General features: G+C 40.7%; 1 protein-coding gene and 1 non-coding gene across 3 annotated transcripts in view; both read left to right on the forward strand.

Moving 5' to 3' along the window:
- LOC100953598 (telomerase-binding protein EST1A) overlaps window positions 1-14,433 on the forward strand; it is a 149,353-nt gene that overhangs the window by 41,075 nt on the left and 93,845 nt on the right. The window lies entirely within an intron of this gene.
- On the forward strand, window positions 12,490-12,596 carry LOC111728235. The gene has a single exon (XR_002775608.1). It is a non-coding gene; the product is annotated as a U6 spliceosomal RNA (small nuclear RNA).

The raw sequence follows: 14,433 nt of genomic DNA on the forward strand, positions 1-14,433 counted from the left end.
GCTGTGAGGTATGGTGATGCCACTGCACTCTGGCCAGGGCAACAAAATGAGACCTTATTTTAACAAAGTTTAAGGGCTATTTTTTTTTTTTTTTTGAGACAGAGCCTCAAGCTGTTCCCTTGGGTAAAGTGCTGTGGCATCACAGCTCACAGCAACCTCCAACTCCTGAGCTCATGCGATTCTTCTGCCTCTGCCTCCTGAGTAGCTGGGACTACAGGCGCCTGCCGCAACCCCTGGCTATTCTTTTTGGTTGCAGCCATCGTTGTTTTGGAGGGCCTGGGCTGGATTTGAACCTGCCAGCTCAGGTGTATGTGGCTGGTGCCTTAGCCGCTTGAGCCACAGGCACTGAGCCAAGGGCTATTGTAATATTTGGGCTATTGTAACTCTTACATAATGCCTTAGGCATAGTAGAGTCTCTCTGTGCCTTGGTTGTTAGAGCAAATTGCCAATGGTTTGGATTAAGTAGGGCAAGCTTTGTTTCACTTAAAAAATTATGTAAATTTAGCCTCTTTGAAAGGAAGCATGGCGAATCCTCAAAGAATGCACAATAGATCTTCTGTTTGATCCTGCAATCCTATTAATAGGTGTCTGCCCAGAAGAAAAAAGGACCATTTTATCATAAGGACATTTGCACCAGATTGTTTATTACAACTCAGTTTACATTCGCCAAGATGTGGAAACAACCTAAGTGCCCATCAACCCATGAGTGGATTAATGAACAGTGGTATATGTATACTATGGAATACTATTTAGCCATGAAAAGATGGAGACTTTACATGTTTTTATTAACCTGGATAGAGCTGGAGAACATTCTGTTTAGTAAAGTATCAAAAGAATAGAAAAGCAAGTAATTAATGTACTCAATAGTAATATGAAGCCAATACATGCCCACATAAGAGAAAAACTCAATTCAGTTCAAGTTGGGGAAGAGAAGGGAAGGAGGGAAGAGGACTGGTGTCCTCTCATCTAATAGGCATAATGTAAGGGTATATGGCATACCTCCTGGGTAAGGGGTGCAACTGTAACAGGGACTTTACCTAACAAATGCATACATTGAACCTAATCATTTATACTCTCATATTAATCTGGAATTCAAAAAAATAAATAAGTTTATTGCTTTTAAAAATTTACAAAGCCAACATGATTATTATAAAAAATTTAAAATACAGATAAACAGTGTATTTTTTACCACCTAGAGATATTACCACTTTGGATATGTTCTTCCTGTATATTTATATAGAACATGGAAATTTAGATTGGAAATGTCTAATGCTCGTTTACCTGGGAAATCAGAGGAGAAAAATCCATGCCTAATTATTGAACAACCCAGAATCTGATTGGTAAAGTGGTATTCTAATTGCTAAATCAACATGATTATCTGGATTCTTTTTGTTGTTTTATCAAGTAGCACAATTAGTGTCACACTTGAAGACCCTCCCCCCGTGTATGGAGAGAAACTTCTCAGGCCACATATGAATAGGGAAGAGTGAGTTCAAGAAAAGTTAGACATCTAATAGAATAAAAAAAAATTTTTTTTTTGAAAGATTAAGACTGAAAGGGTTCATTTCATGAGGAAGCATCTTGAAATAGTGACACTGGGGCATTGAGGATTAATTTTAGGCCCCCTGGGCATAGAAAGTTTTGACCTTGTTTGGAAAGCTAGTTGGAGAAGTTTCTAGGATATATTGCTGGGGTTGGTTTCTAAATTGATAGGAGTAGAGGTTGAAAGAGATCATTTAGAGCAGTGGTTCTCAACCTTGCTAATGCCGTGACCCTTTAATACAGTGCCTGTGGGTTTCGAACCACAGGTTGAAAACCGCTGATATAGAGGAATGATCTTTACTTTTTCAATATTTTAATTAAAGAGCCAAGTGTAGTGGCTCATGCATAATTCTAGCACTTTGGGAGGCAGGTGGATGGCTTGAGATCAAGAGTTCGAAACCAGCCTGAGCAAGAGCAAGACCCCATCTCTATAAAAAATTGGAAAACCTAGCTGGGTATAGTGGTGTATGCCTGCAGTCCCATCTACTTGGGAGACTGAGGCAAGAGGATCTCTTGAGCCCAAGAGTTTGTGGTTGCTGTGAGCTATGATGACTCCATGGTGAGCTATCCAGGGAATAAGACTTCGTCTCAAAAACAAAAATATAAAAAATAATTTTTTTTTTATTTTCAAGGAGAAAAGAAAAATTCTATTATTGCAGTTGTGTTTATATCATCTTGATGTTAGGGTCCCTTGCTTCATGAAAACCCTGTGGACAAAGCCATGGAACAACACCTGTCTTAACCCTAACGTTTCTGTTATACTTGAATTTCTCAATTTTGATCCAGTAGCTGCTCATGTTCCTGCTTTTTACATTAGGAGGTTCAAGCTCTAGCAATTCGTCCAGCTGTCCCTGAAGCCCTTCCTTCCTGCAAGGCCCAACTCCGGATAGGGTGAGTGCAGCCACACAGCAGTAACCAGATAGAGCAGCCTCCCCTGAAAAATAAACATCTTAATTAAAGAAAAAAAATTTTTTTGAGACAGACTCTTTCACTTTGTAGACCTGGGGTTGAGTGTGATGGCATCACAGCTCACAGAAACCTCAAACTCTTGGGCTTGAGTAGTCCTCTTGTCTTAGCCTCCAGAGTAGCTGAGACTATAGGTGTTTGCCATATTGCCTGGCTATTTTTAGAGATGGGGTCTTCCTCTTGCTTAGGCTGGTCTGGAACTCTTAAGCTCAATCAATCCACTGGCCTGGCCTCCCAGAGTGTTAGGATTACAAGCATAAGCCACCTTGCCCAGCCTAATTACAGAAAAAAAAATTTTTTTGAGACAGAGTCTTACTTTATCACCCTCGGAAGTGTGCTGTGGTGTCACACAGTTCATAGCAACCTCCAACTCTTGGGCTTAGGCAGTTCTCTTGCCTCAGCCTCCCAAGTAGCTGGGACTACAGGTGCCCGCCACAACATCCAGCTATTTTTTTTGGTGAGTGCAATTGTTTTGAGGGCCAGGTTTGAACCCTCAGTATATGGGGCCAGCGCCCTACCAGCTGAGCCACAGGCGCCACTCCCTAAGAAATATTTTTAATAGGTTATGTAGGTTATCTTCCTTTTCTTACATTGATAGTATAATATCATGCACAGTCATTCACCTTTACTTTTTCTTTTTCTTAATGTTACCATTGGACTTGTCTTCAAGTCCATTGTTATTTCTCTTGAGCAGTGATTTTCAACCAGTGTGCTATAGCATACTGGTGTGCCATGAAAAGTTTTAAAGAACATTAATTATTTTTGAAAAGAGTTCAAAGCACAGTAAGTATATTCTTTTTAGTACTTTTTTTTTTTTTTTTGAGATGGAGCCTCAAGCCATTGCCCTGGCGCCATGGCTTCACAGCTCACAGCAACCTCCAACTCCTGGGCTCACGTAATTCTCCTGTCTCCACCTCCCAAGTAGCTGGGACTACATGCTCCTGCCACAACGCCTGGCTATTTTTTTCTTTTTTTTGGTTGCAGTTGTCATTGTTGTTTGGTGGGCCCGGGCTGAATTTGAACCCACCAGCTCAGGTGTATGTGGCTGGTGCCTTAGCTGCTTGAGCCACAGACGCCGAGCTGTGTACTCTTTTTTTTTTTTTTTTTTATAATAACATAATTTAAGCATGCTGTGGAAGTTTAACTACAGATTTGAGTGTGCTGTGAGATAAAAAAAGGTTGGAAAACTCTATTCTATAGATTGGTAGCTTGGTAGCATTCATTAATTTTGTTTAGTATCTTGTATGTCAGAGGCAAGATAGTGCAGAGGTTAATAGCTTGGGAAAGTCTTGAGTTCAAGTCCTAACTTTGTCATATAATATCTGCGAGACACTGGGCATGTTCTTTAACCTGGCTAAGCTTCAGTTTCCTCATCTGTAAGATGGTGATAATGATAATCTTATTTCCCGAGAGCTAAGAATCATAGTTTCTGCCTACAATTTTGCATGCTGCCGCAGCCTAAATATCTGTTCTTCTTAGGTGTTCTGTTATAAGTTGAGAATGTTTTCTTTTTGACTCTGAAAATGTGGCTCTACAAGGTGGGGTAGCATGTATTTTTTTTCCTTGCACTGAATCAATAATCTAGTAAAATAAATGTTGGTTAGTAAAGGAACTTAGTTTCACTGTGGAAAACCCAAGGCAGGTGGCCTGTAGCACAGAGTTTTCACATGCTCAACTTGCTGTATTTGCTTGAAGGCTGTGTTCTTTTTTTTTTTTTTTAAGTGTAAGGTTTTAAAAAAAAAGTGAGTTATACAGGTGGCATTTTTTTCAGACCTGTCATTTATCTTGCTTTTCAGTGCCCCTTGCATAGTTTGTGCATCTGAGCTGCTGCTGCCACCATAGTGCTGTGGAAAACTGCTATGTGTGGGTGGTACACAGCTAACACCTCCTCCCTCTCTCCAATATAATCACAGGTCAAAGCATGGTTTTAGAAGGCCTATTTTCTTAGGCATGGTATTTTGCCTTATTTTGAGTGAGTTTTCATTCCTAGAGTTGTATCTTGAGCCTTCAGATTTGCAATTCCAGAGCTAGTGTCATTTTGAAGCTTAGAAAAAACAATTTTTCCCCCCTCTGGATAGTGTAAGCATTGATTTAATTTGCTATGACAAAAAAGTGTTTTGAGTCTATATGCTAGTAGTTTTATCTGTGATAACCCAATTATTTTATTGCTCCATAATTATATCATCATGATGGAGAAGGCTTAATTTTTTGGCCTCATGGATATAAAGATTCCATATCCATAAGGTGGGCATCATGCAGTTGTTCAGGGTTACTGTTAGGTGATTTCATGTCTTTTATTAGCCCTTTACTTCTGTACAGATTTTTGTGGTGTGTACCTCATGTTGTACTCTTTCATCCTGGAAGCTATCTGAAAGTATTCTTTTGTGAACCGAGGTCTGGCAACGTAGGACAGGAGTTTATAAAAGTCTGCTTCTATAGGAAGAAGATCCAGATTGGCTTTCTTTTTCTTAAGTCAATAAGAAACAACTTGGTGAGATTATGCTCAAAGAAGGTCAGAACCGGGACTTGGCTTTTCAGACATCGATAATGTGAAGTGTATTGTGGGAGCAGCCCCCCACCTTTAGGCAAGGACTGGGACTGCTTGCCTGGATCACTGCTGGACTGTAGGACTTTTGTCTGTTTGAGGTTGGCAGTGCATGAAAGTTTCTCAAAGTATATCAGCCCTACCTATAAACCCTTAACACCCCATATGACCTCGGTCACCAAACCACTTCAGGGCTTTATTTTTATCCTAGCTGTTCGTTTCAAGATGTGAGATTGGTTTCTTTTCTCTAACAGAGCAAAGTTCTCGTGGGGGTTGGAGGAAGGGGAAGAAACAGAGTGCCAGGGTGCTGTTGAGGCTGGTTAAACACCAAAACCACACTCTTCGTCTTTCTGGGCTTGAGACGTGACATAAGCCATGCTACAAACACCACCTTCCACTCTGAAGAAACCCCTTCGATATGAACTCATTTTGTTCATTTTTTTGTGTTTTGTATTTTTAGGCAAGTAAAATGTGAAGGAATAAAAGATGTATCTTCCCATTTTGCTTTAGCTAGAAATCTAATTCTAGGAATGGACACTTAAAATCCAGTGTTTCCCAGCTTAAGATTTTTCATCTTCCCCAAGGGTGTTGATGAGAACTCTTAAAACTCACCAGGTCTCAGGAAGCCAGATTACCAACATATCCTGTTCGCGTGCGTGTGTGTATTCTGTGTTACCCACAGGCCACTTTCCACCCCACGTGACCTTTAGTTACCATCCGGAAAGTCAGGACCCAGATACCAGTCAGAATTTCCAGGTTCTGGTTTGGTTAAGACATTTTAGAAAATGTTAACAGCAATAATTGTAAAGAGACTTTGAGTTTGCACGCAGGGTGAACAGGAAGTAATATATATCCTGAAGAGAGGGAAAAAGGCATTGTCTGTGCTCTTTCCAATGAAGCATTTGAAAGTGAACATTCAGAAGAATACCTAAAGCATCTGAAATGCACAGGAGAAGTGGTTAGAAGTCAGACAACATGCCCCAATTCTTAGGTGTTAAGGCTTGATTCTCACGCTCTTGTTTCATTCTTTAAAGTTGTAGTATACATTATTGAGTTGTTTATAACATTCCATCATAATATGCATATGTGTGTGTGTGTGTGTGTGTGTGTATATATATATATATATATTTTTTTTTTTTTTTTTTTTTTTGTGTAGAGAGAGTCTCACTTTATCGCCCTCGGTAGAATGCTGTGGCATCACACAGCTCACAGCAACCTCCAACTCCTGGGCTTAGGCAATTCTCTTGCTTCAGCCTCCTGAGTAGCTGGGACTACAGGTGCCTGCCACAATGCCCAGCTAAGCATTCCATTGTATTTTAAACAGCATTTCTAAGTTAATATAAACAGACTGTAATGAGTCAGGTAATGCTCTAGAGCTAGTGTGAACAAAGTACAACGTGGGAGCTAAGTATGGTTTTTCTATGCTTATATAGGGGCTTTTTAAAAAGAATTACATGTGGCAGATGTATGTGGTTTACAAATCCTAAACTATTTTCTATCTCACCTTTTACAGAAAAGACCTTCTGCCACAGTTCTAGAAGTTGGGAAGAGTGAAGGCAATTAGAGCTGGGGTCCTTAATTTAGGATATTGATAGGTAATGAGGGTGTTACCACCTTTGGGGACAGACTGTTCTTCATTTTGCTGGTCTGACCTTGCTGGATGTTTAGCATTCCTGGCCCTGCCCACTAGACGCCAGTAGTGGCTCACACATATTTCCAAACATTCTCTAGGAGAAGTAGCACTATTCTGATGAGAACCATAGATTTAAGAACTTGGTGAGATTAGAAACACCTTGTTAAGGTTTCCTCCTTTATTTCCTCAGAGAAATGCACTTGAGATTTGGATCTTCGTGGCATAGGGATCAACAATAGTGAGAGAATTTGAGCAGCTAGTAGAATAGGGAGAGGTTTCAGTAGGGTAGAATAAAAAGTTTTTTATTTTTGAGACAGAGCCTCAAGCTATCCTCCTGGGTAGAGTGCTGTGCCATCACAGCTCACAGCAACCTCCAACTCTTGGGCTCAAGTGATTCTCCTGCCTCCGCCTCCCAAGTAGCTAGGAAGACTACAGGTGCCTGCTACAATGCCTGGCTATTTTTAGTTGCAGCTGTCATTGTTGCTTGGTGGGCCCAGGCTGGATTTGAACCCGCCAGCTCAGGTGTATGTGGCTGGCACCTTAGCCTCTTGAGCCACAGGCGCTGAGCCAGAATAAAAGGTTTTAAGGAAACCATTTAATGAGTGTGTTTATTGCTTGTTCACCCATTTCAAGAATTGTTGATATTGACTTATGATTTATGAAAGATTTTTTTTGATGATCACATTTTGAAAAACATATTCTGGGGCTCGGCGCCTGTGGCTCAAGCGGCTAAGGCACCAGCCACATACACCTAAGGTAGCGGGTTTGAATCCAGCCCAGGCCTGCCAAACAACAATGATGGCTGCAGTTAAAAAAAATAGCCAGGCGTTGTTGTGGCAGATGCCTGTGATCCCAGCTACTTGGGAGGCTGAGGCAGGAGAGTTACTTGAGCCCAGGAGTTGGAGGTTGCTGTGAGCTGGGATGCCATAGCATTCTACCCAGGAGGATAGCTTGAGGCTCTGTCTCAAAAAAAAAACATGTTCCTGGCTCAGTGGCTCATGCTGTAATCCTAGCACTCGGGGAGGCCCAGGCAAGTGGATTGCTTGAGCTCAAGAGTTCAAGACCAGCCACAGCAAGAGCAAGACCCCATCTCTAAAACCAGCCAGGTGTTGTGGCAGGTGCCTATAGTCCCAGCTACTTGTGAGGCTGAGGCAAGCGGATCGCTTGAGCCCAAGAGTTTGAGGTGGCTGTGAGCTATGACGCCATGACTCTACCCTGAGTGACAAAATGAGACTTTGTCTTAAAAAACAAAACATGTTCTTCTCTGTGTGAGAGGAAGAGTAGCCATTTTGGTTTTAGTGGCCAGATGATTTTGAGGTCTGTGGGAATTGGAGATACTTGTTCAAAGCCAATGTAAAGATGTAGTTTTGGCATCCCATGAACAACCCGATATTCAAACTTAAGCCAGAAGAGAATTTTCCAGCCTGGGAGAGTTGACTTAGAAAAGCCCTCCTTTGGCTCCTTACTAAGTTAGACTAGGGAACAATCAGCTGCTGAGTTCCAGCCAAGTATGTGAGGGTGTGCTATAAATTGTCCCTCAGGATCACCTCCTATGGATCTGTGAAGTGCCTTCCAAATAAGAATCTGTTCAATTTGCAGCTGCTACAGGAAGGAACAGAATAGTGAGGTGATGTTACTGTGGGAGCAGCTTACTTTGTATAGTGACATACTGCCTCTTAACTGGGGTAAGAGACTGCACTGGCCTTTTTGTTTTCTCTGTGTTGCCTTTGTCACTGATTTCCTATATTGGTTTTTGTTTCTGACTGTACTCTGGGGGAGATACATCTGTAGTTCTATCATTCTGTAATCCCTCTTTGCTCTTAAAAGTTCCAGAATTTCATCTGGCTACCCTATTTTCAGTGTCTTGGATGGGATGTGTTTGAGCTAAGAGAGAGAATATGAAATAGTTGTTTTCTTGGCTTATGATCTTCCTTCAGACTGTGAACTGTTTGTTTGGCTCCAGGGATAATCTCTGGGTTTTTCCCCTCTTGGAAACCTTTCACTCTACTCATAAATATTTAGTATTGAAGTTACTGCTCAGTTTTATTCTCTCAAGTATTAGTCTTTAGACCAGAAGGAATTTAAAATACTACCTCTGCCTTTCTGATGCATGAGTCCCTATAAAATGTATTCACTGCACATTTTTATTTTTAAGAGCATCAGTGATTTTTCAAGTCGTCTTCCTCCCACTGTTCCGAATTTTATTGAGCATCTATTATGGGGAATTACTACGTATCTCTCCTACTATTGTTTTTCCCATGTCATTCATGCCTAGAACCATCAGAGAGTTAATGTAACTAGGTAACATGTTGGTTACCAGTAGTATTAACCAGTAATATTGCTTTACTAATTTGTACTTTGGTGTACAATCAGCCTATATTAAGTCAATAATAAAGAGACTTAGGGAATTATTGCTATTTGCATTATATGGTGTCTTTGTGGAAACTCATGGGAGAAATTTCTGCTTTCAATGTAAAATGGGTTTAAAAAAATCTTATGCACATTTATGAATTTGTTATTTAGAATAATTTAATTGTTCTAGAGATTATAGCCTAACTTGTAACTTCCCTTAATAAGTGTAAAGAACTTATTGGCATGTGTTTTGTGTCGTGGTCTTACTATTTTATTTGTTTTTCTTTGGCACTTCTTTCTTGTTTTTAATATATTTTATCTTGTAGTATAGTTATATACCTTTGTATCTTGCCTTAAATAACTGGCTTCATAGTTTTTTATGAACATTTTTCACTTCTCACTTGTTTATTTCTTTGTAAAACCCCTTCTGGGTCATCTAGTAAGTAGTCTGAGGGGATCAAATTCTTCCCTGCCCCTCTTTAGGTCATTTCCATAAATATTTAGTGGGTGCCTTTATATGTTAATTATTATTCTAGGCTCTGCACACAGAAAGGTTAATAATAGGCTCGGTGCCTGTGGCTCAAGTGGCTAAGGCACCAGCCACATACACCTAAGGTGGCGGGTTCGAATCCATCTCGGGCCGGCAAACAACAATAATGGCTGCAGCCCAAAAAAAAAAAAAATAGCCAGGCATTGTGGCGGGCACCTGTGGCCCCAACTACTTGGGAGGCGGAGGCAGGAGACTCGCTTGAGCCCAGGATTTGGAGGTTGCTGTGAGCTGTAATGCCACGGCACTCTACCCAGGGGGACAGCTTGAGGCTCTGTCTCAAAAAAAAAGAAAAGTAAATAATAATGGTCCTTCCCTAAAGATAACTGTCTTCGAAGAATGGATATGGAAATAAATATTTACAATAAAGTGTTAAAGATGTAATAATAGAAATATTGCACTGAACAGAGATAGTATAGAGGAGAAAGAGATTAACACAGGTGGTAAACAGGGAAAGCTGCCTAGAAAGGTAATCTGTGTCCTTAATTTTGAAGGATAAAAGAAGTCCTTTAGGTAGATGGGGACAACTGACTTTTCTGGCAGATAGAACAACACAGATAAAAACAAGGTGTGGTTAGAAACGAGACAGAGGCTGGGCACAGTGGCATATACCTGTAATCCCAGCACTTTGGTAGGCCATCGCAGGAGGATTGCTGGAGACCAGGAGTTTTAGACTGGCCTGGGCAACATAGTGTGACTTCATCTCTATACAGAATAAGAAAATTAGCTGGACAAAGTGGTGCATACCTGTAGTTCCAGCTACTCAGGAGGCTGAGGCAGGAGGATAGCTTGAGCCCAGGAATTGGAGGCTATAGTGAATTATGATGACACCACTGTACTCCATCTTGGATGATAGAGCAAGACTCTCTTACCAAAACAACAAAAACTGGAAGGAGTATTGGTTGCTTCTGAGATTTCTAGCCAAGAATCTGTCATTAGATTGTTAGAATATCTTGGGCCATGGTACAGATGTCCACTTTGATGATATCTAATCAGTTGGAACTCAGAATTCACTACAAAGTAGATTGATTAGGACTTTTGATTTGGCCCAAACTTAGAAGTGGATCCTTCAAATAGCTCTTCTGTGCTTTATTTTATGCATTAGCAAAGGTTGACTCACCCTAAAGTCATGCCTTCCATCATTCTGGGAAGCTTTCTGAGCCAAGACTAGCTTGGCTTAGGAATAAGTTATGCTTTGCGTTGTAACCGTTGGCAGTAAATCCTATTCTTGTCCTTTACATGCACAGTAGGACTACAGCTACTGAAACATATAGAGAAGAGGAATTGTACTAATAGTCTCTGTGGATTTGCATTTTTCTCGGGTGTTTCTTGGTAAAGATGTTGAAACTTTATTCTTTCTAATGAGATTTTGAGCTGACTTGTATCACAAATCTCTTGAGATGTTAGGTCCTAATTTGTAAAGCAGACTATGTTAAGGCAGTTGATACTCTCTTTGAGGAATTTCTTTGGCAAGTTTTCTTGTAGACTTCTGGACAGATATGTAAAACAGTATGTTTTTTTGTTGTTATTGTTGTTGCAGTTTTTGGCTGGGGCAGGCTTGAACCTGCCACCCCTAGTATATGGGGCCAGTGCCCTACTCCTTGAGCCATAGGCGCCGCCCAAAACAGTATGGCTTTTAAAATACTTACAAGTGGTTGCGTGTGGTGGTTCATGCCTGTGATCTTAGTAGTCTGGGAGGCTGAGGCAGGTGGATCCCTTGAGCTCAGGAGTTCAAGACCAGCCTGAGAGGGAGACCCCATCTCTACTAAGAAAAAAAAGAAAAACTAGCTGGACATCATGGTAGGCTCCTATTGTCTTAGCTACTGGGAAGGCTATGAGCTATGATGATGTCCTGGCACTCTACCCAGGGTGACAGAGGAGACTCTATCTCGAAAAGAAGAAAAAGAAAAACTGGACGGTGCCTGTGGCTCAGTGAGTAGCGTGCTGGCCCCATATACCGAGGGTGGAAGATTCAAACTCAGTCTGGCCAAACTGCAGCAAAAAAATAGCCAGGGGTTGTGATGGGCGCCTGTAGTCCCAGCTACTTGGGAGGCTGAGGCAAGAGAACCACCAAAGCCCAAGAGCTGGAGGTTGCTGTGAGCTGTGACACTACATCACTCAACTAAGGGCAACAAAATGAGACTCTGTCTCAAAAAAAACCCCCAAAACTTAACAAGAGATGTTGTCACAAAGTGGAATAAGGCACTAATAGATACCTTTGGTGCCCCTGAGGAGCTGTCACTTGTGGTCAGTGTAGACTGGGAGTTAAATATTCTTTAATGTATTTCTAAATTTCTTTATATTTCTGTGAATAGATTTCTTAATCTTTTCCCAAGTGTTTACATTTGTAAAATAGGGATATAATCTATGTTATCAACAAATCTGGTATTCTATTCCATCACAGCTTTCTGTACCTAGGTGGAGCCCAAATTTTTATAACAGTCACCTTCATTCCTGCCACATCAGAGTTATTATCATAATGGGGGTTAGGACATATGGGGCAAGAGTATTGGTTGTGGAATAAAGGATTTTTATGGAACAGTAGAAAAGGTTGTAGCAATTTGAAAAAAATCATTATACATATCAAAGCCATACAGGTTGATAAATTGTCACAAACTGAGGAGTCTTGTGTAACCAACAGAGTAGTTATTTTTACTTTTATCACTTTCATTCTTTCTTTCCCTTTTAACTGTAAACTTAAAATTTTACTATACATTTAGTGGTAACAGTGACAGGGATGGAACACTGTAAATAATTAGGAAGAAGTTAATGCTCACTTTTTCCTTGCTTTCTGGTTTACCTGTTAAGACTGATTTTCATTACTGAAAGAGGGTAAGGGAAATGAGAAAGAACTTAGAAGAGAAAGAATTGGATCAAAGATAAAGAGATTCAAAAGTGTTCGCTGTGCTCGCTTCGGCAGCACATATACTAAAATTGGAACGATACAGAAAAGATTAGCATGGCCCCTGTGCAAGGATGACACGTAAATTCGTGAAGCGTTCCATATTTAAAAAAAAAAAAAGTGTTTCCTATGTCTCTTGAACTAGATGGTATATGACTGACAAAAAAGTAGCGGGAAGCATACCTTGCCTCCATTCACAGTGAAACTGAGTCACCAACAATGCTGTGGTGGCTGTTGTGGGGAGAAAGTGACATCGTGTCCTGCTTATTACTCCTGGACATGCTTGGTTCGGCTCAGATGTGGAATCCCAGACGTTCTCCATTGCCGTGTTTATAGCCTTGTCTTTAGTGTCAAGGCACATGCCAGGTTCTATCAGGCCATGTTGTTGTCTTTGTGTAAATCATTTGCATTCTAACGGTTTTCTTCTCTTTCTGCTGCTAGCTGCCAGTGAGGTAGAGTTGCCTCTGTTGATAAAGAGCAGATACAGAAGTTCACATCCAAACCTGAATAACCACTTTTAACTTGAAACACTTTTCCTAGGAGTTGGTGCGCCAGAATCTTTCCCTTATTTGGTGACTTGCTTAAATCTGAAGCTTATACAGGGTTGCCAGAGCTCCTTGTATGCTGGTTTTTACTTTTGGGTGCCCACAGCGGAGTGGTTTGTGAAATCTTTGTAACCACATCTGTTTTAAGCTGAAGCTTTGTTCTCCTTTAGGTTCTTAGATTAGTTCTCACTCCTCCCTTCCCGCTACTTTTTTGTCAGTCAGAAGGCAGAGATATTAGTTCTCACTCCTCCCTTTCCTGTATTGTGGTAGATGGGTAGGCAGAGGTTATGTTTTTATTAATAGATATTTTTCTGGACTGTGCACAGCCTCTTGATGATAGTTGTGTGAATGTGCATATATGCCTTGATTCCTGAAGAGCTCGTTCCTCATTCATCAAGCAGATTGTGGATTCATCTAGAAAAATGTTAGGGGTTGTTTTTTTTTTTTTTGAGACAGAGTCTCACTATGTTGCCCTTGGTGGAGTGCTGTAGTGTCATAGCTCACAGCAACCTCAAACTCTTGGACTCAAGTGATTATCTTTCCTCAGCCTCCGGAGTAGCTGGGACTGCAGGTTGCCCACGACAACGCCTGGCTGGTTTTTATTGTTGTTGTTGTTGTTCTTGTAGTTGTAAAAAAAAAGTTAGGGTTTTTATTTGTTTTATTGTTGCTATCGTTTTATTGACATGGAAAATAAGTTTTTATTCAATTTTATCTTTTCTTGCTGGCATTATCTTAAGGTACAATTGTTAGGTGCATCTATCAGTTTGCAATTAATTCACCAAGTGATACTATTTGAACTGGAAGTATCTACTTCTCTTAATCTGTGAAATGTCTCAGTTTGGCTTGGTGGTCTCTCAGTGCAAGGCAGCTGAAACCATTGGTGGGTATTTGTTTGGGGTTGCTTTAGCTTTTGGTCTTTATGGAAACATTCTCAGTATCTGTCTTTGTTCTGCTGAAAAGGTTGACTTTTTGTGTGAGTTTTTTGTTTGTTTACTTTTTAGAGATGAGGGTTTCACTCTGTTGGCCAGGCTGAAGTGCAGTGGCACCTGTGATCAAGCAATCCTGCTGCTTCAGCCTCCCAAGTAGCTGGGACTATAGGCATGTACCATCATGCCTGTCTATTTGTGTTTTTATTTTTTATTTTTTAGAGATGGGGTCTTGCTATGTTGCCCAGGCTGATCTCAAACTCTAGGCCTCAAGTGATCCTCCTGCTTTGGCCTCCCTAATACCTGGGATTACAGTTATGAACCACAGTGCCTGGTTCCAGGTTGCCTTATTTGTTTATTTATTTATATATATTTTTGGATTAATAGGGTGCAAATGATTAGGTTACAGTGTTTGCATCTGTTAGGTAAAGTCCCTGTTATAGTTGAGTCCCACACCCAGGAGGTGTGCCATATA

Source organism: Otolemur garnettii, unplaced genomic scaffold (assembly GCF_000181295.1).
Source record: "Otolemur garnettii isolate 467f Iridium unplaced genomic scaffold, OtoGar3 scaffold00145, whole genome shotgun sequence".
NCBI classification, from domain to species: Eukaryota; Metazoa; Chordata; class Mammalia; order Primates; family Galagidae; genus Otolemur; species Otolemur garnettii.